The following is a 22428-nucleotide window of genomic DNA, read 5'->3' on the forward strand; positions in this document are numbered from 1 at the left end:
TCCTTCCCTGGTAAGCTTCTTGTACACTTTTAGTTTGTTTCTTGAAAACCTTCTGTAGGCCAGCTTGAACTTAAATACTGTCATTCCAGATTTTTTCATTGTCCAGAGAGGTTAATAAAAATAATAGCTATTGATACATAATACAATTTACATATAATGTATTATCTATCTATACACTATGTAGTACGTATTATATAGCATATACTATAGATTATATACCATATGTGATATACGCTATATCTTATATACAATACGTTTCATAGTGTACAAATGAAAGCTTTCTAGAGCTTATGATAAACCAGGCACTGAGCTGGACATTTTACATACATTTCTTATTTAGTTCAGCCCAATAACAATAAATAAATAAACAAATAAATAAAACTGAAGTTTAGGGAGTTAAATAATTTGCCCAATGTCACAGATCTTACTATTGGCTCATGTGGGATTCAGACCCAGATTTTCTGATTCTAGCCTGGGCCCCTACTATAAACATCCATGTATGTCATGCTATATTATATCACTTTTTCTTAAGCCAGGAATATCGGAAATACTCCCAAAGCAGGGTGGGTAGTGTCAGTATGTGTGGGACTATGTGACGCAAATGTTGTTTCATACGCTAATGATGGTTAAAAAGAATAGCCCCAAGGCTGCCTTGGTGGTGCAGCCGGTAGGCTTACACATTCTGCTTCAGCGGCCCTGGGTTCGCCCGTTCGGATCCCGCGTGCGGACCTACACACCACTTGTCAAGCCATGCTGTGGCAGGCCTCCCACATATAAAGTAGAGGAAGGTGGGCATGGATGTTAGCTCAAGGCCAGTCTTCCTCAGCAAAAAGAGAAGGATTGGCAGCAGATGTTAGCTCAGGGCTAAACTTCCTCAAAAAAAAAAAAAAAGTCCCAAAGAGAAGATCCATTTTAGTTCCCCACTGTGTGCCTTACTTCTACCGCTCGCTTAGCACAGGGTGAATGCTCAATAAATGACAGCTCCTATTGCTATGTCAGCCATTGAGTAATTTTCCCCCCTTATTCTCCCCTTTCTTTCTCTCTCTGCAGGTGTGCTCAAGAACAAAGGGAAATGATTCCGGGTTTGCTAGGTTTTCATATGAGGTTAGCACTGTGTTGCTGTGTAAACTCCAGGTGGGTCCTTGGAAGTGCAGGCACTCCTTAGTCTCATAATAGCCAGCAAGAAAATTCTTATTTCAGGGAAGTGGTTTCTCATGTGCATTGGAGAAAGTCCTCAGTAATGTTTATACTGGATTGCAGAAGAAAGCAACACTGGTCCTTTGAAACTTAATGGCCATCAACACGTAGCCAGCCTTCATGAAGTGCAGCTAAATTCAAAATGACTGCTTTGCGCCTGGTGCCGGAAACCCACTCTCCCTCACTCGGCCTTGTCCCTAACGTAGCCTCTGTGAGTCATCCTGACAGGGATCCTGCTGGGAATTACTGATGAGAGATCTTGAAGTGGCTCGTAAATGCCCACCGTCATTACTGAGGCAGGCCCAGGGCCCTCTTTTGTTCTGAGAAATCTTACCAAGTCCTGAATGGATAATTATACTCCCGCCCTCACACCAAGCAAGCACAGATGACAAAGTGTGTGTGCACACATGTGTGAGCGCGTGTGATGAGGGTGGGCCGGAGGAGCCCTTAGGAGGGCAATGGCTGGTTTCTCTGCGATGAAAAGCACAAAACTTTCTCACATATCAAATGATGACATAGTTTTGTGCTTAAAAGCTTTGGCTCAACTTGGGTGTGAGTCCTAATCCACTTTCTGATTGTGGAAATTTAGAGGATTTACTTTCCAGATCTGTAGAATGGACAGTGTTGTGTAGGGAGGAAGAACTATTTCTCTGCCCTCTGGGTCCTTCTGGCTGGTCTAGGAATTAAGTTGACATGAGACAGAATAACAGGAGAAAATCAAACAGAGTTTAATAACATGTGCACATAGGAGAAACCCAGGAAAACTGAGTAACTCGCCAAAATGATAGAAGCCACCACCTTAAATACCATCTTCAGCTAAAGACAAAGGGGGATGTTGGGGGTAGTGGTTTGGGACTTGAAATGGGAGGAAGGCAATTTACATGGAGAGGAAAAGCTAATGTTTGATAAACAAATGTTTGCTGGGCCATCTATAGATAATGCTTTTAGGCAGTTAGGAGGATGGTCAAAGTTTCCTTCAGAGTCTTTTGTCTTTAAAAATAATCAAGCCAAAGAGACACATTTTGGGGTGGCATATTCTGATGCTCCACAGTTGGAACCAGCTTCACAGTAAAGCTCAAGCCTCATGGAAATAGCAGTCATAATCACAGCCAGTCTCCTGGGGTTGCTGTGAGAAGAATGCACGGACAGTTTGTAGCACAGGAAAGTGCTCGCAAGTGCTCGCAAACGTGACCTCCAAACGTGACCTCCAAGCGCTACTGTATTGCAGGCCTTGGTTTTTGCGTGCAGAAACTATTTACTGGAGAGGCAACTTAGATGTCTCAATTATTATACCTTGTGTTCCACTTCATATTGTAATTTCAACTAAGGAAACTGTATAAATGAATAAAGCCAAAGGAAGATTAGCAAAGGGACGCTGGTGAGTTCCCATCCCAGCTCAGCCACTTAGCAGCCAGACGAACCAGGCATAGTTGACTCATCTCTGTAAGCCTCAGTACCTTATCTCAAAGTGATGATAAAGGTGCTACCCACCCAATAGGGTTTTTCTAAGGATAACGAATCATCGAAAGTCCCTGGCATAGAGAAAAGGCTCTAAAATGTTTATGGTTACTTATTAAGAACTACAGAGATTGGGCTCTCAAACAATGAAGGTCGCAATCTCTATTGCATTTGTCTTGGGGTTCTCTGCCTAATTAGATGAAAATCTTGAAAGTGCAGACATCGTCTCCTTGTTATTGTCTCTCCCAGAGAATATGACACAGTGCTATTTACCTTGGCCAGCACCCAAGAAGCAAATAATAGGCAATTGATTATTGATTATTTTCTCATTTGCAAGTGAAAAGAGAAAGATCAGTGTCAATATATTCTTTGTTTTCTGAGGAAGAAGTTGTTGGTAAATCCTGGAGGGCTTTATTTGTGTGTCATATAGAATGCAATTCTATGTAACAAAGATAATAGTTTTTGTCTCCAAAGCTTGGATTGAATCCATGGCTCCACTGGTCACAAGCTGTGTGGCCTTCGGCAAGTTATCTAACCTCTCTGAGTCTAGTTTCCCCCTTAATAAAATTGGGGATTACTATACCTATATCTCAGGAAGGTTAAGATGAATACTTGAAATAGGTGAAACATAATTAACCATTGTCTTCACAAACAGCCATTTGACCCCATATATGCTTGATAATTTCTGAGTAGAATTCAGTCCTGTTGGCAACTTAAAATTATATTGTGGGAAAAAAGTATCTTAAAAAGTCCTCCAAAGCACAGTTTCATGGGGAGAACTTTCGGAGAGAATTATTATTAAAAGAGCTGCTCCATTCTGAAGGAGATGAAAAATATAGGATGTACATTCAAGTTTATGAATCGTTTTCCTCTTACTACAAATTATAATTTATTGAGGAGCTACTATGTGTGTGCCAGATATTTTGGCTATCTCTGCCCACACAATAATACCGTAAGGTAAGCATTATTTTCCATTTTATATGAGAAAAACTGTCTTTTACAGAGTTTAAGCCAGACCTGAGTTTGAATCTACCCTGCTAGTTAGTTCACTTTGTCCTCATCTATAAAATGGAAATAATAATAGTGACTCAGATATTATTAGAATGTTATAGGTATAATAATATTATGTATTTACCATCTTGTAACTTGAATTCTAGCTTGCTTCAGGATGTCAGCTCCCTCAGGGCAGGAAGACTGTCTGTCTTGTTCTCTGCTAAATTCTTATACCTATAACTCTGCTTGGATCAGTTTTGGTTCTCAATAAATATTTGTCAAGTAATATATTGCAAAATAACAGATTAAATATCTTGCTTGCTACAACTGTACTTGTTCGATTTGATTGATTCTATGGTTCCAGTGAAACACAGTTCCTGGTAAGAGATGTGTTTAATTACAAAGCTTATATATAAAGGAGAATTTTATTTCATTTTTCCTTTTTTCGAAATGTCTGGGAAAATAAAGATCTGTATGAAGATGTGCCTTCTTTAAAGCAATAAAGTACCTCCACAGGAAAATGGAAAGAATCAATTAAATGAGTGAATGTTTTGAATATTATTTGGTACATTGAAAATAGTATTAGCTCTTATTATTATTAATAATAATAATTTTGGAAGATATAGATGTAACTATCTGATCTAGATAAGTTAAGCTAGCTAGTAAAAAAGATCCATTGATTTTGAAGAGTTCCATTGGTACTATATATGTTTCATAATTGGCTTTTAAAATTACATCATCACATGGATACCTATTCTATGCTTTCTTGCATGATATTACTTGGTTAGTTCCATCAGGGTGAAAATCGGGGAAATTCCATAACAGAATTATTATGCAAATTATTTTGGACCCAAAGTACATTTTGTTTCCTCCTCAATGTCAAGAGCCTGCCTTGACATATCTGATGATGGCCGTTGTCTTGGATGAAGCTTTGCTGAGCTCTGACGGATCTGCCAGCGCTCTGATGTGAGCCACCAGGTGCGAACTTCATGAGGGATCGGCCCGAAAGGGAACTGGTGGAAAGCACCTCCGTAGTCAGGGTGAGTAAATTCCAGGGGGAATGGAAATGGATATCTGGTTGTCCGTCAATATTCATGGAGTGGGCCGAGTGAACAATTCTAAATCGAGAAAACTCTAGAAGAGTCCTTTTATCTTTGGGGAAAAAAAGGTTTCTTTAGCAGAGTACTTAAGCAGCCTTTGTGTAGCAGGAAATGTCAAATAGCTCTCACAATCTAGATCCTAATACCGGATTTTCCACTGACAGAGAACAGCTATGCAACCTCCTATGTCTTGGTTGTTGTGCGACATAGAATGACGACGTTTACAGTACCAAGGAGGAAGTCACTCAGAGTGCAATCCTATTGCAACTTGCATAGAATAATTTGGGATCTCGTATGTTTCCATGAACACTCACAGATTCCTCCAACATAATGGGATTTTCCATTGAAAAGGAATTTAATGTACATTTCCAGTAATTTGTTTTTTCACTCTATCCAGCTAGTATGTAATTCTTTGGAAGTGGAGTCATTCAATAAATGGTTATTGAGCACCTACTGTTTGCCAGGCACCATTCTTGGCACTGGAGCTACAGTGACAAAGAAGACAGACAAGGCCTCTGACTTCTTGGAGCTCACATTCTGCTGGGGATGACAGGCAACATACATGTAACCAAAGAAGTAGTGTAATTTCAGATAGGCATGAAATAGGGAGAATGAATGGAGATGAAATGCGAGTGTGTGGTTCCTGTGCTTCGGCTTCTACTAAGGCCTTTCCAAGGAACTGACATCAGAGCTCAGACTTCAATTAGGAGACGCAATCAGCCTCATCAAGACATAGAGGAACTGAGACAGGTGCCCCTTAGCGTGACAGCTGACAGCTCAAAGAGACCCACACAGAGTCACACATAGAATCCTGATCAGAAGCACAAATATATGTTATTCACCCCAAAGGCAAAGGGACAACATTTCCTACTGTCATCTTTAAACCTGATCATCAAATGGCTCCTGGTTGCCATGCTCTCGTCTTGTAGAGGTGTTTCATTATTTCCAGGTTGTTTTGTTCGGTGGCACAGGTGTAAAACTTAAGATTATTTAAATATACATGAGTCACTTAAAATAAGAATTAAACTGAATAACGCTGTTGGGACTATCTTCTGTGCTTTCTTCAGTTCACAGGTGGAGCAAGCTTCTATAAGGTAAGCACTGGAACAAATGAACTTTGGTCAGTTTCTTAGGTCCCCAAATATTGCCTTTAGAAGTTATTTGTGGGCTGTTTGATCAACCAAACACTGCAAAAAATACTCTTGAGCACTGCCAAGGTTAGAAGCACGTGATCAGCCTCTCGGCTAGTCCCTGAGAAATATGATTGTTCTCAGGGCATTTGTTTAAAATAAAACAAAACAGGGCTGAGATCAGTGTGATGAAGTTTTGTGGGTTTTGCCTGCCCATCATCCAGGCTCTCTTGTGACTTCTGTTCGAGTGGCTGCTTCTCTCACCAGCAGTCTAGCTGATTATAAGGGCTCATCTCATCCTCCAAGGGGGCCCGTGACTTAGGACCAAGTAGCATATTCCATCCCCTCAGCTAAGATTGGGTGCCTCCATCTGGGATGAGTTCATGACCCAAGTCAGTCAAATCAGTGAATCTTGGGACTTTTGTTGGAGCAACTTGGAAGAAGAATCTTCCCACTGGGAGGGTTAGCTGATAGCTGGATTTGCTGGGAGCCACCATGTAGAGAAGGCTGGCCTAATGGCAAAGCCAACACACAGGAAAGCAGAGCTAAGAGGCAGAGGTGAGGGAGAGAGAAGGGAATGTGGAATCCTGAGGACATCATCGGGACCAGCCATCCACCCCTGATTTTCTGGTCATGGGCCAAGAAATGCCTCATTTTTGCTAATTACATTTTAATCCAGATTTCTCCTCTTGCATCTTAAAGGGTGCAGACTCCTACAGTCACCCTAAACATCGTGTTGCAATCAGACCTTCTTCACTTTCAATAATAAGAAAAATCATCCAGAACTAGTATAGGATATAAATTTTCTGGCCTCAGGCAGTTTAATGAAACACAATTCTGCATGGACCTAGAGATCTCAGTCCTGAAATAAACAGTATTTTATTTCTTTGCTTTTATTCATTTTACATAAATGTTCCATACAGTCTGCTTTTCTTTTCTTTTTCTTTTTATTGAGTTAATGATAGGTTACAATCTTGTGAAATTTCAGTTGTACATTAACGTTTGTCAGTCATGTTGTAGGTGCACCACTTCACCCTTTGTGCCCACCCCCCACCCCACCTTTCCCCTGGTATCCACTAAACTGTTCTTAGTCCATAATTTTAAATTCCTCATATGAGTGGAGTCATACACAGATTATCCTTCTCTCGCTGGCTTATTTCACTTAACATAATTCCCTCAAGGTCCATCCATGTTATTGCAAATGGAATGATTTTGTTCTGTTTTGCAGCTGAGTAGTATTCCATTGTATAAATGTACCACATCTTCTTTATCCATTCGTCTGTTGCTGGGCACTTAGGTTGCTTCCACGTCTTGGCTATTGTAAAGAGTGCTGCAATAAACATTGGGGTGCACAGGACTTTTGGGATGGCTGACTTCAGGCTCTTTGGATAAATACCCAGTAGTGGGATGGCTGGATCGTATGGCAGTTCTATTTTTAATTTTTTGAGGAATCTGCATACTGTTTTCCATAGTGGCTGCACCAGTTTGCATTCCCACCAGCAGTGTATGAGGGTTCCTTTTTCTCCACAACCTCTCCAACATTTGTTATTATTAGTTTTAGATATTTTTGTCATTCTAATGGGTGTAAGGTGATATCTTAGTGTAGTTTTGATTTGCATTTCCCTGATGATCAGCATGATGAGCATCTTTTCATGTGCCTATTGGTCATCAGTATATCTTCTTTGGAGAAATCTGTTCATGTCTCCAGCCCATTTTTTGATTGGGTTGTTTGATGTTTTGTTGTTGAGTTGTGAGAGTTCTTTATATATTATGGATATTAAGCTTTTGTCAGATATATGACTTGCAAATATTTTTTCCCAGTTAGTGGGTTGTTTTTTTGTTTCAATCCTGTTTTCATTTGCCTTGAAGAAGCTCTTTAGGCTGATGAAGTCCCATTTGTTTATTCTTTCTATTGTTTCCCTTCTCTGAGAAGACATGGTGTCCGAAAAGATCCTTTTAATACTGATGTCAAAGAGTGTACTGCCTACGTTTTCTTCCAGAAGCCTTATGATTTCAGGTCTCACCTTTAGGTCTTTGATCCATTTTGAGTTTATTTTGGTGAATGGTGAAAAAGAATGGTCAATTTTCATTCTTTTACATGTGGCTTTCCAGTTTTCCCAGCATCACTTGTTGAAAAGACTTTCTTTTCTCCATTGTATGCCCTCAGCTCCTTTGTCAAAGATAAGCTGTCCATAGATGTGTGGTTTTATTTCTGGGCTTTCAATTCTGTTCCATTGATCTGTGAACCTGTTTTTGTACCAGTACCATGCTGTTTTGATTACTGTAGCTTTGTAGTATGTTTTGAAGTCAGGGATTGTGATGCCTCCCGTTTTGTTCTTTTTTCTCAGGATTGCTTTAGAAATTCGGGGTCTTTTGTTGCCCCATATGAATTTTAGGATTCTTTGTTCTAATTCTGTAAAGAATGTCATTGGGATTCTGATTGGGATGGCATTGAATCTGTAGATTGCTTTAGGTAGAACAGACATTTTAACTATGTTTATTCTTCCAATCCATGTACATCGAATGTCTTTCCATCTCCTTATGTCGTCATCCAATTCTCTCAGAAAGGCCTTGTAATTTTCATTATATAGGTCCTTCACTTCCTTAGTTAAATTACCCCAAGGTATTTTATTCCTTTTGTTGTGATTGTGAATGGTATTGTGTTCTTGAGTTCTTTTTCTCTTGGTTCATTACTGGAGTATAGAAATGCTACTGATTTATGCAAATTGATTTTATACCCTGCAACTTTGCTGTAGTTGTTGATTACTTCTAACAGTTTTCTAATGGATTCTTTGGGGTTCTCTATATATAAAATCATGTCGTCTGCAAACAGCGAGAGTTTCACTTCTTCCCTCCCTATTTGGATTCCTCTTATTCCTTTTTCTGGCCTGATTGCTCTGGCCAGGACCTCCAGTACTATGTTAAATAAGAGTGGTGATAGAGGGCATCCTTGTCTCATTCCTGTTTTCAGGGGGATGGCGTTCAGTTTTTGCCCATTGAGTATGATGTTGGCTATGGGCATACAGTCTGCTTTTCAAAAATATATTTAGGGGCTGGCCTGGTGGCACAGTGGTTAAGTTCGCACATTCTGCTTCTCAGTGGCCTGGGGTTTGCTGGTTCCGATCCTGGGTGCGGACATGGCACCGCTTGGCAAAAAGCCATGCTGTGGTAGGCGTCCCACATATAAAGTAGTGGAAGATGGGCACAGATGTTAGCTCAGGGCCAGTCTTCCTCAGCAAAAAGAGGAGGACTGGCAGTAGTTAGCTCAGGGCTAACCTTCCACAAAAAAAAAAGAAAAAAAAAATATATATTTAATTGTTCATTTGTAGGTATTATGTGGTGGCTATAAATGTGGGCTCCGTATTAGGCTGGCATCTTTATTCTATCACTTTTCAGTTGTGTGAGCCTTTCTTCATATCTCCTTTAAAACTGGGAAAGTAATATTTACCTCTTAGAGTACTACAAAAATTATTATCTGGCCACAGATAATATAAGTCAATCACTTAGCATAGTGCTTGGTAGAGGGTAGGCACTTACTTATATCAGCTCTTATTATTTAGTTGATAATAAGATGACATATCTGATTTGACATGCTTCAATATGGTATCATTTATGTTCACCACATATATTTTCTTTCCAAATCAACCACAGGTCACTTCCATTTATCACTCGGTTTTTCCTTTTGGGTCCCTCCTCTTGAGATGAATACAAGTTCAATGGACATGACCTGTCTGGATCATTAGTAAGGAGTCTGTCCACTCTGATGTACTTGAAAATGACATGACTCGTTAACATGCATTGAGAGTTTATTATGTACCAGTCACATCTCATCTCACCTAATTCTCACACCAAACTTATAAAGAAGATGCAGCTGAGGTCAAGAAACTTAGGAAGACACTAACTTACATAGCACTAAGTTGCAATTTGAATGCCCAGGGCTACCTGACTCCTGAGTCGTCACTTCTTCTTCTTTTTTTTTTTTTGAGGAAGATTGGCCCTGAGCTAACATCTGTGCCCATCTTCCTCCATTTTATATGTGGGACACCTGCCACAGCATGGCTTGATAAGCAGTGTGTAGGTCCATGCCTGGAATCCAAACTGGTGAACCCCCGGCCACCAAAGCAGAGTGTGTGAACTTAACCACTATGTCACTCGGCCAGCCCCATGAGTTGTCACTTCTTGTTCTCTTTGAAAGTGCCTGGGCCTCTGCCTTTCCACAAAGAATAGTAGTAACCCGTAGGGCTTAAAATGCACATGCCTTGACTTTGATATGAAAAAAGAATAACTCTGTTTTCCATAACTGGCTTCATGTGGCCCTGGAAACTCATTCTTGTTGTGTCACTCTTGGACAAACACTTAGGAGTAGAATGGCTGGATTGTGTGGTGGGTGAGTGTTTCACTTTTTAAGAAACTGCCAAGTTGCTTCCCAGAGTGGTTGTACTATTTCACATTCACGCCTGCAGCATGTGAGGGTTCCAGCTCCTCTGCGTCCTCTCCAGCACTACAAGTGGTCTTTCTTTTTGAGGAAGATCAGCCCCGAACTAACATCCTCCGCCAATCCTCCCCTTTTTGCTGAGAAAGATTGGCCCTGAGCTAACATCTGTGCCCATCTTTCTCTCTTTTATAAGTGGGATGCCTGCCACAGTGTGGCTTGATAAGCCGTGAGCAAGTCCGTGCCAGGGCTGCCGAAGTGGAGCACATGAACTTAACCGCTATGGCACCAGGCCGGCCCCTACATATTGTCTTTTGATTTTAGCTATTCTCATAGGTATGCAGTTCTACTTATTGAGTCAGTTTTTATATTGTGATTTGCAAGGAATTTATCCATTTTGTCTAAGATATTGATGTTTGATATATAATTGTTCATTGTATCCCTTTATTATCGTTTTAATGTCTGTCAAAGCTGTAATAATATCTGTTCTCATATTCTTGGTATTGGGTTTTTGTGTATTTCTCTTTTTTTTCCCCTTGATTGGTCTTAAGTGTAGTTTACCAAATACGGTATTTTTTAAAAAAATATCCAATTGTTGTCTTTGTTAATTTTCTCCAGTATTTGTTATATCATTAATTTCTGCTGTGATATTTATTATTTCATTCCTTCTACTTTGGTTTTAATTTGCGCTTAACTTCCCAATATTTGGAGATTATTTTGATGATCTTATATCTTTATTGATTTCTAAATTAATTCCAATGTAGTAGAGGACATACTCTTTAAGATTTCAATCTTTTAAACTATATCGAGACTTATTTTTTGACCCAGGATTTAGTTCATCTGCGTGAACATACCATGAGCACTTGAAAAGAAGATGTATTTTGCAGTTGTTGAATGTAGTGTTCTATAAATATTAAAATTTAAATAGATGTTTATAATATAAAAATAATAAGCTTAAATGTTACATTAAGATATTTGTTTTCCATTCATTGCTTTTGTTGTTGTTATCGGTATTGGTACAACTGCTGTTTCACTATGGCTCCTTTCTTGCCAGTGTTTGAGAGCGTGAATCAAATCTTTTAGGATTCCATCTTATTTCTTTTATTGGCTCCTTTGCTGCATCCTTTAATTTTTCTGTCTCTCTAGGGCAAATAATTTGCATCCTTAATATACAAAAGTCCCTTTAGAGTCAGAAGATGTCACGGCCTTCAATAGTATAATTCTATTTACACACCCCATTTTTTGTGCTATTAATGTCATCTCAATTACTTCTATATATGTTATAAATCCCACCTTACAATGTTAGGAATTTTGTTTTAAATAGTCATCTGTCTTTTAAGGGAATTACCAGAATTAAAATAAGCATAGACTTTAATATTTACCCATTTATTGAATGTCTCTGGTGCCATTCTCTCCCTCTGGAGGTCCACTGGTTTCCATCTGGTGTCACTGTTTTCAGCCTGAAGACCGTCCTTGAACATTTCTTCTGGTGGAGCTCTGCTCCTGCCTTTCCACTTAATCCAGCCATTTGGGAAAAGGCATCAGTCCCTGGGTTTTGTTTCCTGGTACATTTTCTTGATGTCATGCCCTAAGGGTGCCTTAGCCAATATTGTGAAAGTGAACAAAAGCTAAGTTTAAGCAGTGCTTGGCACTCCTCTCAAAACTTCAAGTCACCATGCAGGAAGTGGACTGGAGAAAAGGATTGGCCATCTCCCCATTGACCCAGGCTGCCTTTCAAACCAATAGCTGATGCAGCCAGTTCTACCCTCAGAGAGAGCCCTGGCGTTCCAGTTGTTGTCATCCCACATATTATACCAGAAGTCATGTGGGGAATTGGATTTGATAGTTTGGGATAGTCAGTGCAAAAATCTTAGGAGTCTGTGTCTGCAGAATGAGTTTAAAAGAGTTGAATTAGGTTGTTCAATGTATCATTTAATAATAAGCATGACAACTGCCATTTATGACTTATTTATTGTTCTACTATCCCCTAATACTCAAAAAGTACTCCACGGACCAGCATCATCAGCGCCACATGGGAGTTTCTTGGAAAAACAGAGTCTCGAACCCGACCCCAGACCTACTGAATGGGAGTCTGTATTTTCCCAAGACCACCCTGCACATTAAAGTCTGAGAAGCATGCATAAGTAGTATTCTCATCTTACAGGAGAGAGAAATGAAGCTCAGAAAGGTTAAATATTTTGTCTGAATTAGAAAGTGGTAGATTCAAGCCCAGGTCTGTCCATCTCCAAAGCTACTCTGCGTTATTGCCCAAAAACAAGTTTACTGGCCCTAAAATATAAGTGCTTCCTCTTAGCTGCAAACACTTCCATGCTGGCACCTTTTCTTTCTCTTTTCTTTTTTCCTTTCTTTCTGCTCTTCTATTATTCTTAATGAATGAGTCCTTATATTCTCTTAAAAGTCAATGGTAGACATGTGACGATTTCTTACCGAAAGGTAATAAGGGAAAAGAAGAGAAGCCCACGATTCTTACTCCAGCAATAACCTTTCTGCCCTGCCAACAGGAAAACTGGATGGATATGTCAAAGTGAAGGAGTCAGAAACTCTGTCAGAAGTGAAATAAAAAGAGAAAAGTTTCTGACAATCATCCTTAGTTAATTTATGGCCACTTAGATGACTACCCCAGGAAAAGTCCAGTTCACCACTCAGGAGTTCTCTGGGACCTGACTTCCATAACCTACTAGAAAAGAAGTTATCACCAGAAAAGCTCTTCCCTACCAGCTAGAAACTTGAGATAAATGAATATTTCAACAGGAATCATTTCACACAGTGATTATGTGAAAGGATATATTAGTGGCCAGAATCGTGCTCCTCCTTCTCGATGGAAAGGTAAAATTACGGGGACCTTCAGAAGTCTCATACAGCAAGATTAAATCCTGACTTCATCTCAAAGTCTCAGATACTCAAATTTGCACTACAATGTTAGAAACCCAGTGTGTTCCCTCTATGGAGGAAGCTGTTTCAACCACAGAGCACGCACGCCTTTCCCTCACACGCACACCCCCCTGGGGCACTCCCCTACGCACACGCCCACATACGTACCTGTGCGCCCACCCATGCCCCCACATTCACACCCTCCCATACACGCACATTGCCCCCAAACCTGCCACAAGCACACCCCCCAGCAACTTTTCCTCCAACACATGGACACATACCCCTCCCACTTATGCCCCCCTAAAAGCACACCTTTCCACACAACACCCCCTGAGGCACAACCCTCATGTGCACACCCACACATGCACGCCTCCTCCACATCCCTCTGTCTATACCCCCCTTACACCCTTTCTCACATGCACCTACAGATTTAACAGCACTAGCTATTCTGAACGTCTAAGACGTCATTTTCCAACCTGTTTTTGGAATCACATGTGATTCTCAGTCCAAAAGATAATGGGTCTGTATTTCCAGAAAAACATGAAAACAGGAATTATGCATTCTCCTAATATCCCCCTCCCAAGACATTTCTTTGAGCCTGACTGTACGCCATTCTTAATATCAGATACAACCCTTGGAGGCCTCAGCATCATACAGCAAGAAGGGGGTGTCCTCGGATCTGGGACCCACCTCTGGGGAATATCTTGCTTAAGTGACAGATTGTTGATCTTGTTACCTTTGTTGCTGCCACCCTTTAAGAGGAAAACCTCCATAGGTTAGAAGGAATGGTGTTGATCAAGCTGGATCTGATCCTTTAGCAGCCCAGCCACAAGTGACAAGCTACAGGGAATTGGTATTTTGAAAGAAGGCAATGCTTAACCCAAAGCATCAACAGCAACTCTACCGTGGCACTGTAGGCGTGGGCAGGAGGACATTCCAGGGTGAGGCTGCCTTTCCAGCATCCTTCAAATCGAACACTGTATGGCAGTGGTTCCAAACCAAAGCTGTGCCCCAGAAGTCCCTGGGAAGCATTTTGTTTTGTTCATACTGATTTTTAGCTCCTACCTCAGACCTATACAATTTGAGACTCTGGAGATGGGACTTCCAAATCAGTATTTAGTTAAAACCCTCTGGGCAATTAGAAGGGGCCATCCGCTGGCCAATATGACGTCTGTCTGGAGACTGGAGTCCAGAATCCAGTGATGTCTACCACCGAACATTTCACCCGTTGTGCTTTGAGATGTGGATCCACGCACGGGGGAGCACTCCACCTGAACTGAAGACTCTGATCCAGCTCCCCAGGGGGTCAATGGTGGAAGAGAGTCGGGGGTGGCACCTCCCTTGAGCAGAGGGGTCACTGTAGCGTGGTGGAACACCAGAGGGGATTTCTCTGTGCCCACGGTGGTGTGGAGAGAGGCAGAGCCCCTGTACTGTGCAGGGGGGCTAAGGACCGGGCACTCCCCGCCATGTTTCCCTCCCTTGCACCACCCGATGGAAGGTAGACACCCCACACGCAGCATCTAACTAACGCCTGAGAGGGAATTTCTTGATAACCACAGGAGGGAACATTGAGAAACTTTCCATTTCTGGTACACACCCAAGTTTGTGGGGAAGAGGTGAGAGTAGCTATGTTAATTCTGCCTCTAGTGGAAATGGAGAATGACTATATAATGGTATGTTAAACATTTAGGTGTAACTTTTAAAGGTCGTGGATTTCCAAGTCTCATCATCTCCACAGATCATCGCAAATCCATGAGGAAAATACTGCATTGACTATTTACAAATGAAGAAATTCAGGCTCAGAAACTTTAAGTGACCTTCCTAAGGTCACACAGTGAATTAGTAAAATTGCTAAGAATCAAAATCCCGTCTTTACTCAGCTTTTTTAATACTCGCCCATTTTCCATCTTCAGCATAGTATCTTTCCATACTTTTGATGATTATTTTTTCCTTAAGCCTAGATGGCAGATGCACCACTGAAATGCGCATGTACCTTTAGTTTAGCTCTTTCCTGCCCAGCATTTGAACCTAGACTATTTTGAGAAATCCTAAAACAGGAGCCAATTTGCATGAACTATGGAAGCTGAAAAGGCTCAAAAAAACCCCTCCCAGTTCTCTGATGGCTAGAGATCATGTGACTAACCTCAGCCAATCAGGTGCTCTAGCTAGGGGTTTTCGGTGAGGAGCCTGTGAAAAGAAGCTGGCAGATTTGAGATTTATTTGGTTGGTGGCAGCGACAGAATTCAGTGTCCACTGCCAGCAGTGCTGTTGCTGCTTGTCGTAGTCTCAGGGAATACGAATCTAACCAGACTTTTCTTTCTGTTTAATTTTGGCCACAGATTGGCTTAACCTCCCTTGAGGCCTGCTTATTTATGTCCAGCCTTCCTGTCAATTCTGGGGACTCTCCAATATCCATCAACAAATTCCTTACCTGCTTTTGTTAACCACACTGGTCATCTGTGCTTCACAAACAAGAAATCTGACCAACTGCAACCACGTGATAAAGGAAACAGGCCGTATTCTTTCCAAATACTTCAGGACATCTGTGATCAAACCTTTCACAGATTTGGAGCAGCTGCCTATTTCTGAGATGTGCCAAACCATGACAGTAAACAGACTTTTAATAAAGACTCTCTGAATATTTAGATTTTTCTTTTTGAATTAATAACAGAATGGTCAGTTTTCTTTTCAGATCTTAATAAATACACGCAGAGCTGAAGGACATCCTCAGTATAGTTCGGAGGCTGACTAGTCGCTTTGTGCTTCACCTTGTCTGTGCAGTGGTCTTGTCTCCATCTGGCACCTCTCCCACCCCATCTCAATGGTCTAGTTAGTGGAGTGGTTAAGAGGGACTGACTTAAGCCAGACTGCTGTTTGAATCCAGCTCTGCTGCACCCTGGCTGTGCAACCTTGGGCAAAGTGCTCAGTATCTCTGAGTCTCGATTTCTTCATCTGTAAAATATGGATTATGATAATACTTACCTCCTAAGGCTGTTAAAATGATTAAATAAGTTCATTCATGTAAAGCGTTTAGAACAGTGCCTGGCCAGTAGGAAATGCAAAGCAAATGTTGGCTTTTTATGTATTTTCATGACATCAAATGCACACTTGCTCTCTTACCCTTTCTTTTATTAAAACCAGCCCTCAGAAAAGAATCCAATATTGCTTATTGATCTCATTCTGAATTTGTTTCTCTCCCCGGAGCATCCTTGAATGAAGCCCTTTCCCTAATTGTGAAATTTCTGGTGAGGGAATCTGAGCCATTTGTAGGTCAGGAGGCATTTTCAAGGGCAGAGGAGTCTCTACCCATTGAATTCGATGAGAATCCCACCTACACAAGGCCAAGGCTGCACGTGGATGCAGAGGAATTAAATTCAGACTTCGAAAGGTACCTGAAGACATGGGATGGAGGGAAATTATTTTTTATCCTCAAGATAAATAGCCATTTTAGGCATTGCAACAAGCAGGCTCCCCTGCCCTGTTCTAAAGGCTTGTGATCAATAAGTCCAGAGAGTTTCATCGCTAACAATATCCCTGGGGGTGTCAACCTGTTCTCTATTACTTATATAACACTCACAATCAGCTCATCTCGTGAACATAAATAAATATATTATCTTCATGCCTGAGCTTGTGACTTGATTTCAAAACCATTCAATTACAAGTAAAGCTCTGCATGTTTGTTCTATATGAAGCCTAAGTGACTCAGATATTTTGTTATCCAACAAGAGGACTGCCGTGACTCAGGCAAATGGGCCATTAACATTTTCTGAAGTCTACAGTCTGCAGTCTAAAATAAAATGAGTAGTTTTATAAAATAACTTTTCTCTAAAATGAAAATGTGTGTGTTGCTTGGCTGTCAAAGTCCTTGTTTGAATCTTAAAGGAGAAAAGTAACGGTTTGGAAAGTGGACTTGGGCATCAGATATAGTTGGGATCTAATCCTAGCTCCAGAATTCATCAGCCTCTATGTCTGCGGGCAAGTGACATTACCTCTCCCAGCCTTGGCCTCCTCATCAGTGAAAAAGAGAATCTTACCAAGCTCATGAGTGGTTGTGGGGGTACCACGTAGCAGAGTGCCTGGCACCTGGCAAGCAGGTGCTAGAAGGCTCTGTTTGGCTTCCAGCTAGAACTTGATGGCACAGGAAGACAACACACTCTGATGCAGGAACATGCCCTCCTTTCTGTAGAAAACCGCATTTGCAGGAGGGGAGAATTCTAATGGAAGTGGTTTTGTCTTTAGCCCCAGTTTAAACTTCACACTCTGGAAAGGTAGCCCGTGTTCTGGAGTCGATTCCAAGCGCAGGTTTGCTGGAAAGGGTTGCTGGGAGCTCTGCTGCTTCAGTGGCCCGGGATTTTAAAGAGTTGGAACAAGGTTATCAACACTACTCTATTGGGGAGGATTGTTTTCTATTCTGTTCTTGCCTTTTTCTTTTTTTATGGTCAAGACTTTGTTTTTATACTGTTGATTTTAGATTTCAGCTTCTCTGGTTTCATGTCTTTCCTTAGCAAAATGAGTGGGCTCCTCTCTGATGTTACTGCTCTGGAGTCTATGTTTCAAAAAATTGACTGGGATGCGAAATTCAAATGTTTGAGAACTACTCGTATCAGTAGCAAGCAATTCTCCCTTTTATCCCCAAGTATAATATTCTTGTATGTTCCTCTGCTTCCTTCATGTCTATAGCCCAGGAGATACAAATAGACCAGTTCTTTTTTTCAGATCAGGTAAAATGAACAAGGACATTTTACTTAGAACAATGAACGAAGGCACAAAAGACCAAGCCTAGTTTCTAAAATGATTATTTTGTATTGTTTTATTTACCATCAACTTTCAAGAAACTATCTTCCATGACACTTACAAAATTATGGTCTCTGCTGATGATCTTATGAAACGCAGAGAGGACCATGCCAGGTAGCAGGCAGTGATCACAGATCTCAACGCAGAGCTTCCCAGATTCATGGCTCAAGGAAGCCCATGTGGAAAGACAAAAGAGTGAGTGTTAAAAACCAGAAGTTAAAGGCAGTAGAAATGCTTCCAGGGAAACATGTCACTTCTGGAAGCTCTAGAAGAGCAGGAAGAGATTAAACATGCAGTGGTTAAGATGTTAAAGGGTTAGGAGGAATGTGGGAAAAAACTGGAGGTAGAGGTGAAAAGGCAGAGAAGTTATCCAGGGCTACATTTTGGAGAGCAGGAAGATCACAGAAAAAAATCATTATAGAGGTAACAGTGGCCTCTTGAATGAAGCGGACCTCTTTGACGGGGTTTGCTCAGCCTGTGAAGGGGTACGTCTCTGCCCCAGTGTCTCGAAATGGCTTCTTTCCCTCACCCCAAAGGCCTGGGCCCTTGGCAGGCATGATGGCACAGCATGGCAATGGGTTCTGGCCATAGATGAACAGGGAGGGGTGAACAGTTGACCCAAGCTGGGTCACTTGGAATCTCACTCTGAAGCATTGCTTTGGGATTTGGGAAATAGCCAGCTCATCAGTGTGAACTCATTTCTTGATCAGGAGGTATGGGGAGACCATTTTTTGCCCCCACATAACTGAAGCAGTAGAAGAATGAGGTTTTCAGAGATGAAGAAGGTTGAAGCAGCTGAGTAGAGAGCGGAGAGGAGGAATGAGGCAGGGGGTGGTGACGACCTAACAGTTCCCATTTTCACATCCTTTTTGAGGCCTGGTGGAGACTGAACTTTCAGATTTGGTTGCAGCTTAGAATCTTTCGATTGTAAGCAACAGAAACTGCCCCTGGCTATCCTAATCAATAAGAGAATGTATGGGCAATTGACAGAGGCTTGCCAAAGTGTGGCTGGATGGCCAAGCTTGGGATGTGGAAGGATTCCAAAACAGAAACCCACCCCTATAGCATCGTCAGCCCCGTGCTGTAGGACATCTCGATCCAGACGGAGAGACACTCAGTCAGTATCATTTGAACACCAGCAGGATACCTGAATAGCATTCTTAAGACTCAAAATGCTTAGCCATTTTTATTTCTCAAACAGCTGGGTGAATTTAACATTTTGGTGTCTCTTTGGGGCATCTGAATTTGAGGCACGAGATCATTTACAAAAGTCATCCGGCTCTCATTCAGAATAAACGGTGTTCTGCAGATGGATACCAATGACCCCACAGATTTTTCTCCCATGAGTCCCCTCCAAACTTCATAGGGAGCCAAGACAGAGGAAATAACTGAGTGGAGGTGGGTTTATAATGAGAAAGCATTTCCTTTAAAATGATCTCATAAACGTCCTTGCTTTGTTCTAGGTAACTTGGAAGCTTTTGAAACTGATTTATTTCGCTCAGGAGAACAATGTTATCTAAGCGTGTGGGTCGAGGTGGCATCTCCTTTCTGGTCTGAAGAGTGTTCGACCTAGAGCACTAGGTGGACAACATTTGCATGATCAAATGCTCATTATTTGATCATTGATTTTGGAGAAGGTTTATGTGGGAGTCAGAGAAAGAATTAAAACTTTAGCAGCTCCTTCCTGGCCGTTAGGAAATTCAACAAAATTTAAAATAAGCCAACGAAAGTCACCTGCAATCATACCATCCAGAAAACACCAGGGGAATTGTCTTAAAACTTTTATTGAAGTATAATATATACACAAAAACGGAATCACTTTTGAAATTTAAAAGAATATCTATCGCTTAATCAGGATCTATCTTCAATATTTTAAACTTGAACATAAAGCATTATACTTTTGGGTATGAATCAGAGATTTTCCAAATGAAACGTACCTTAGGATTCAGTTGTTTTCTTTTCTTACATGTTTTTTAAAGTATGTTTTTTGGTGAGGAAGATTGGCCCTGAGCTAACATCTGCCACCGATTTCCCTCTTCCTGATTGAAGAAGACTTGCCCTGAGCTAACATCTGTGCCCGTCTTCCTCTCCTTTGTATGTGGGATGCCACCATAGCATGGCTTGATGAGTGCTGTGTAGGTCTGTGCCCAGGATCCAAACCTGCGAACCCTGGGCTGCCAAAGTGGAGTGTGCAAACTTAACCACTACACCACCAGGCTGGCCCCATATTTTTCTTACATTTTAAACAGAATTGCTGGGTAGCATTTCCAGCAGATGAAGATGCCTCCTTTAGAATTAAGATCTTCAGAGAAGGATTCCGAGAATTTTAACCATTAACTGACGGAACCCATCCCAACATAAGCTAAAGTGAAAGTTCCTCCAGGTAAGAATATGATAAGAATAATTCATGTAACCCAGTGACAGGCATTTCAAGTTCCTGTAATGTAAACAGTGTTATCTACGGCAGGGTAGGGCCAGGAAGTCCCGGATTAAGAACACCTGAGTCATGAATGGTACCTCTGACTGCACCTGAACCCCCTCACACCTCCCAGTGGCTCCTGCCCTTCCTTCCCCAATTCAGGAGAACTAGTTGGGGCTGCTGCTTTATCTGGCCTCTCTCTTCCCTTACATAGATGTCAGCGTTTGGTAAACCTTAGAGGCTGCAGAGAGATGCTCCCTGAAAATGTATGTGAGAAATATTGTAAATATTAGCTGGTGAGTATCATTGATTTCAACAGTCCTGGACTCAAAATTTCCAGGGACTGTGCACTCAGGGTCGCTATGTTAAGCGCCCAGGTATAAATGTCAGAGGAAGTGGCGGGAACTTCCTGTGCGGTAAACCGGGAACTCCATGGAGTCACAGATTACTCAGCAGTTAGCTTCTAAGTCACATTATAAATCAACTGTTGTTAATAGTTAAAATTACACTTGACAATCCCTTAAGAAGCTGCCCCTCGAAGAGCAACGTGCTTCTTGGAGACACACCTGACGTCCCTCAACATAGCCAGACAGCCCCCCAGCCCCCCGCCACTGCACCAGATTATATCACCGATTCTTCAGTTGGGCTCCAAAAATTTAGGGACGAGGTTGCATGAAAAAATATTTAATGCTAGAATCAAACTCACTATAGCAAGTGCTCATGCTGTGAAAGATACCAGGGAAAGATACTGATGGAGGGAACAGCATGAATCCCAGCCTGGACTTGAAGCCCCATGAGGACAGGTACCACGTATGTTTTGTTTGCCAGTGTATGCCCGAAACTTAGCACAATGATGGACACATAGGTGACATTCAGGGCTAGCTTCATAGGCATGTGACCTGTGGAGCCATCAGTCACACAGGGCCCCTCGCTCAGAAGATCCCCACACTTGGTTTAATGCTTTACTGCCACCATCTTGAGATTCTCAATAATGTTTGAATAGAGGGCCCTGCATTTTCATTTTGCACTGGGCCCTGCAAGTTATGCGGCTGGTCCTGAGGACATTCAATAAATATGTGCTGCATGAAGGAGTGAGGGAATAAGACCCAGATTACTCCCTCTCCCCCCACCTCCTAAAACTCTGGGTTAAGGTGAGAAAAATAAATTTTTTCTTCCCCTGGTCTAAAGTTCACTTCCTTAGCTCTCATTTGCCAAGTCCAAACCAGTCCCTTCCAGTGAAGAATGACGGCAAGGCCATCATTCATTTCAGGGGAGAGCCCGCCTCTACCTGCATACAACTGGTCTACCCAGTTCTGCAACAGAACAATTCCCTAAAGCTTTAATCCAGGAAATTCCCCGAAGTGGACTGTAGTCTTAAGCAATACTGGTGGGAGACATCAATATTTAAGTCCTGGTTGGGCTCCAGCAGATTCAGCCTTATTCTTTTCCAGGCTCATAAAAAATTATAGAGTCTAATCCTACAGGACTAATTTGTTCTGCTGAGAACTGATATTAATGGTGTTGGATATCTTTAACGTCTTGTCTTATGTCCTCCTTGTGCTGTCTTTTTGCTCTGGCCATTGAGCTGACAAACAGCTGTGCACGGGTGCCCTTACCTCAGTTCTGCCTCACCTCCTGGGGTTTTTCTGCTGGTTACAGCAGCCATTCTGGTGCAAGAACAAACCTGGAGGTGCAAGCGAGTTAACACCCCAGGCCAACCCTTGACCTAACGAATGAGGATGGGTGCGTAAACGCTGTCTCTGTGGTGAGAATAATTCTGAGACACATGGTGCACAGCACCCCAAAGGGTTCCCAGGGGGAATAAGCTCCAGTTGCCCATAGGGTAACCAGCTCATAACCAGCCCTTGGAACAGCTTCCTGAGCCTGCCTTTTTCACTTCTCCCAGTGTCCCCACTCTGGTTCCCCAGAATTACTTCCCAGAATTGAGTCCCTGAAGCAAGCCTTGATCTTAGGCTCTGTTAAGACATTGATGCAGCTAAACTATATCAGTCA

The 22428-nt window shown here is 41.8% G+C and overlaps 1 long non-coding RNA gene across 2 annotated transcripts; it reads left to right on the forward strand.

Moving 5' to 3' along the window:
* The first annotated feature begins 1050 nt into the window (after positions 1-1050).
* On the forward strand, positions 1051-16718 carry LOC139040274 (uncharacterized). 2 transcript variants are annotated; one of them, XR_011494446.1, is made up of 4 exons: positions 1051-1134; positions 4533-4688; positions 12833-13157; positions 15542-16718. It is a non-coding gene; the product is annotated as an uncharacterized lncRNA (long non-coding RNA). The 2 variants fall into 2 exon arrangements; XR_011494447.1 differs by lacking the exon at positions 12833-13157.
* Positions 16719-22428: the final 5710 nt, after the last annotated feature.

Source organism: Equus asinus, chromosome 15, assembly GCF_041296235.1.
Source record: "Equus asinus isolate D_3611 breed Donkey chromosome 15, EquAss-T2T_v2, whole genome shotgun sequence".
Classification (NCBI taxonomy): Eukaryota; Metazoa; Chordata; class Mammalia; order Perissodactyla; family Equidae; genus Equus; species Equus asinus.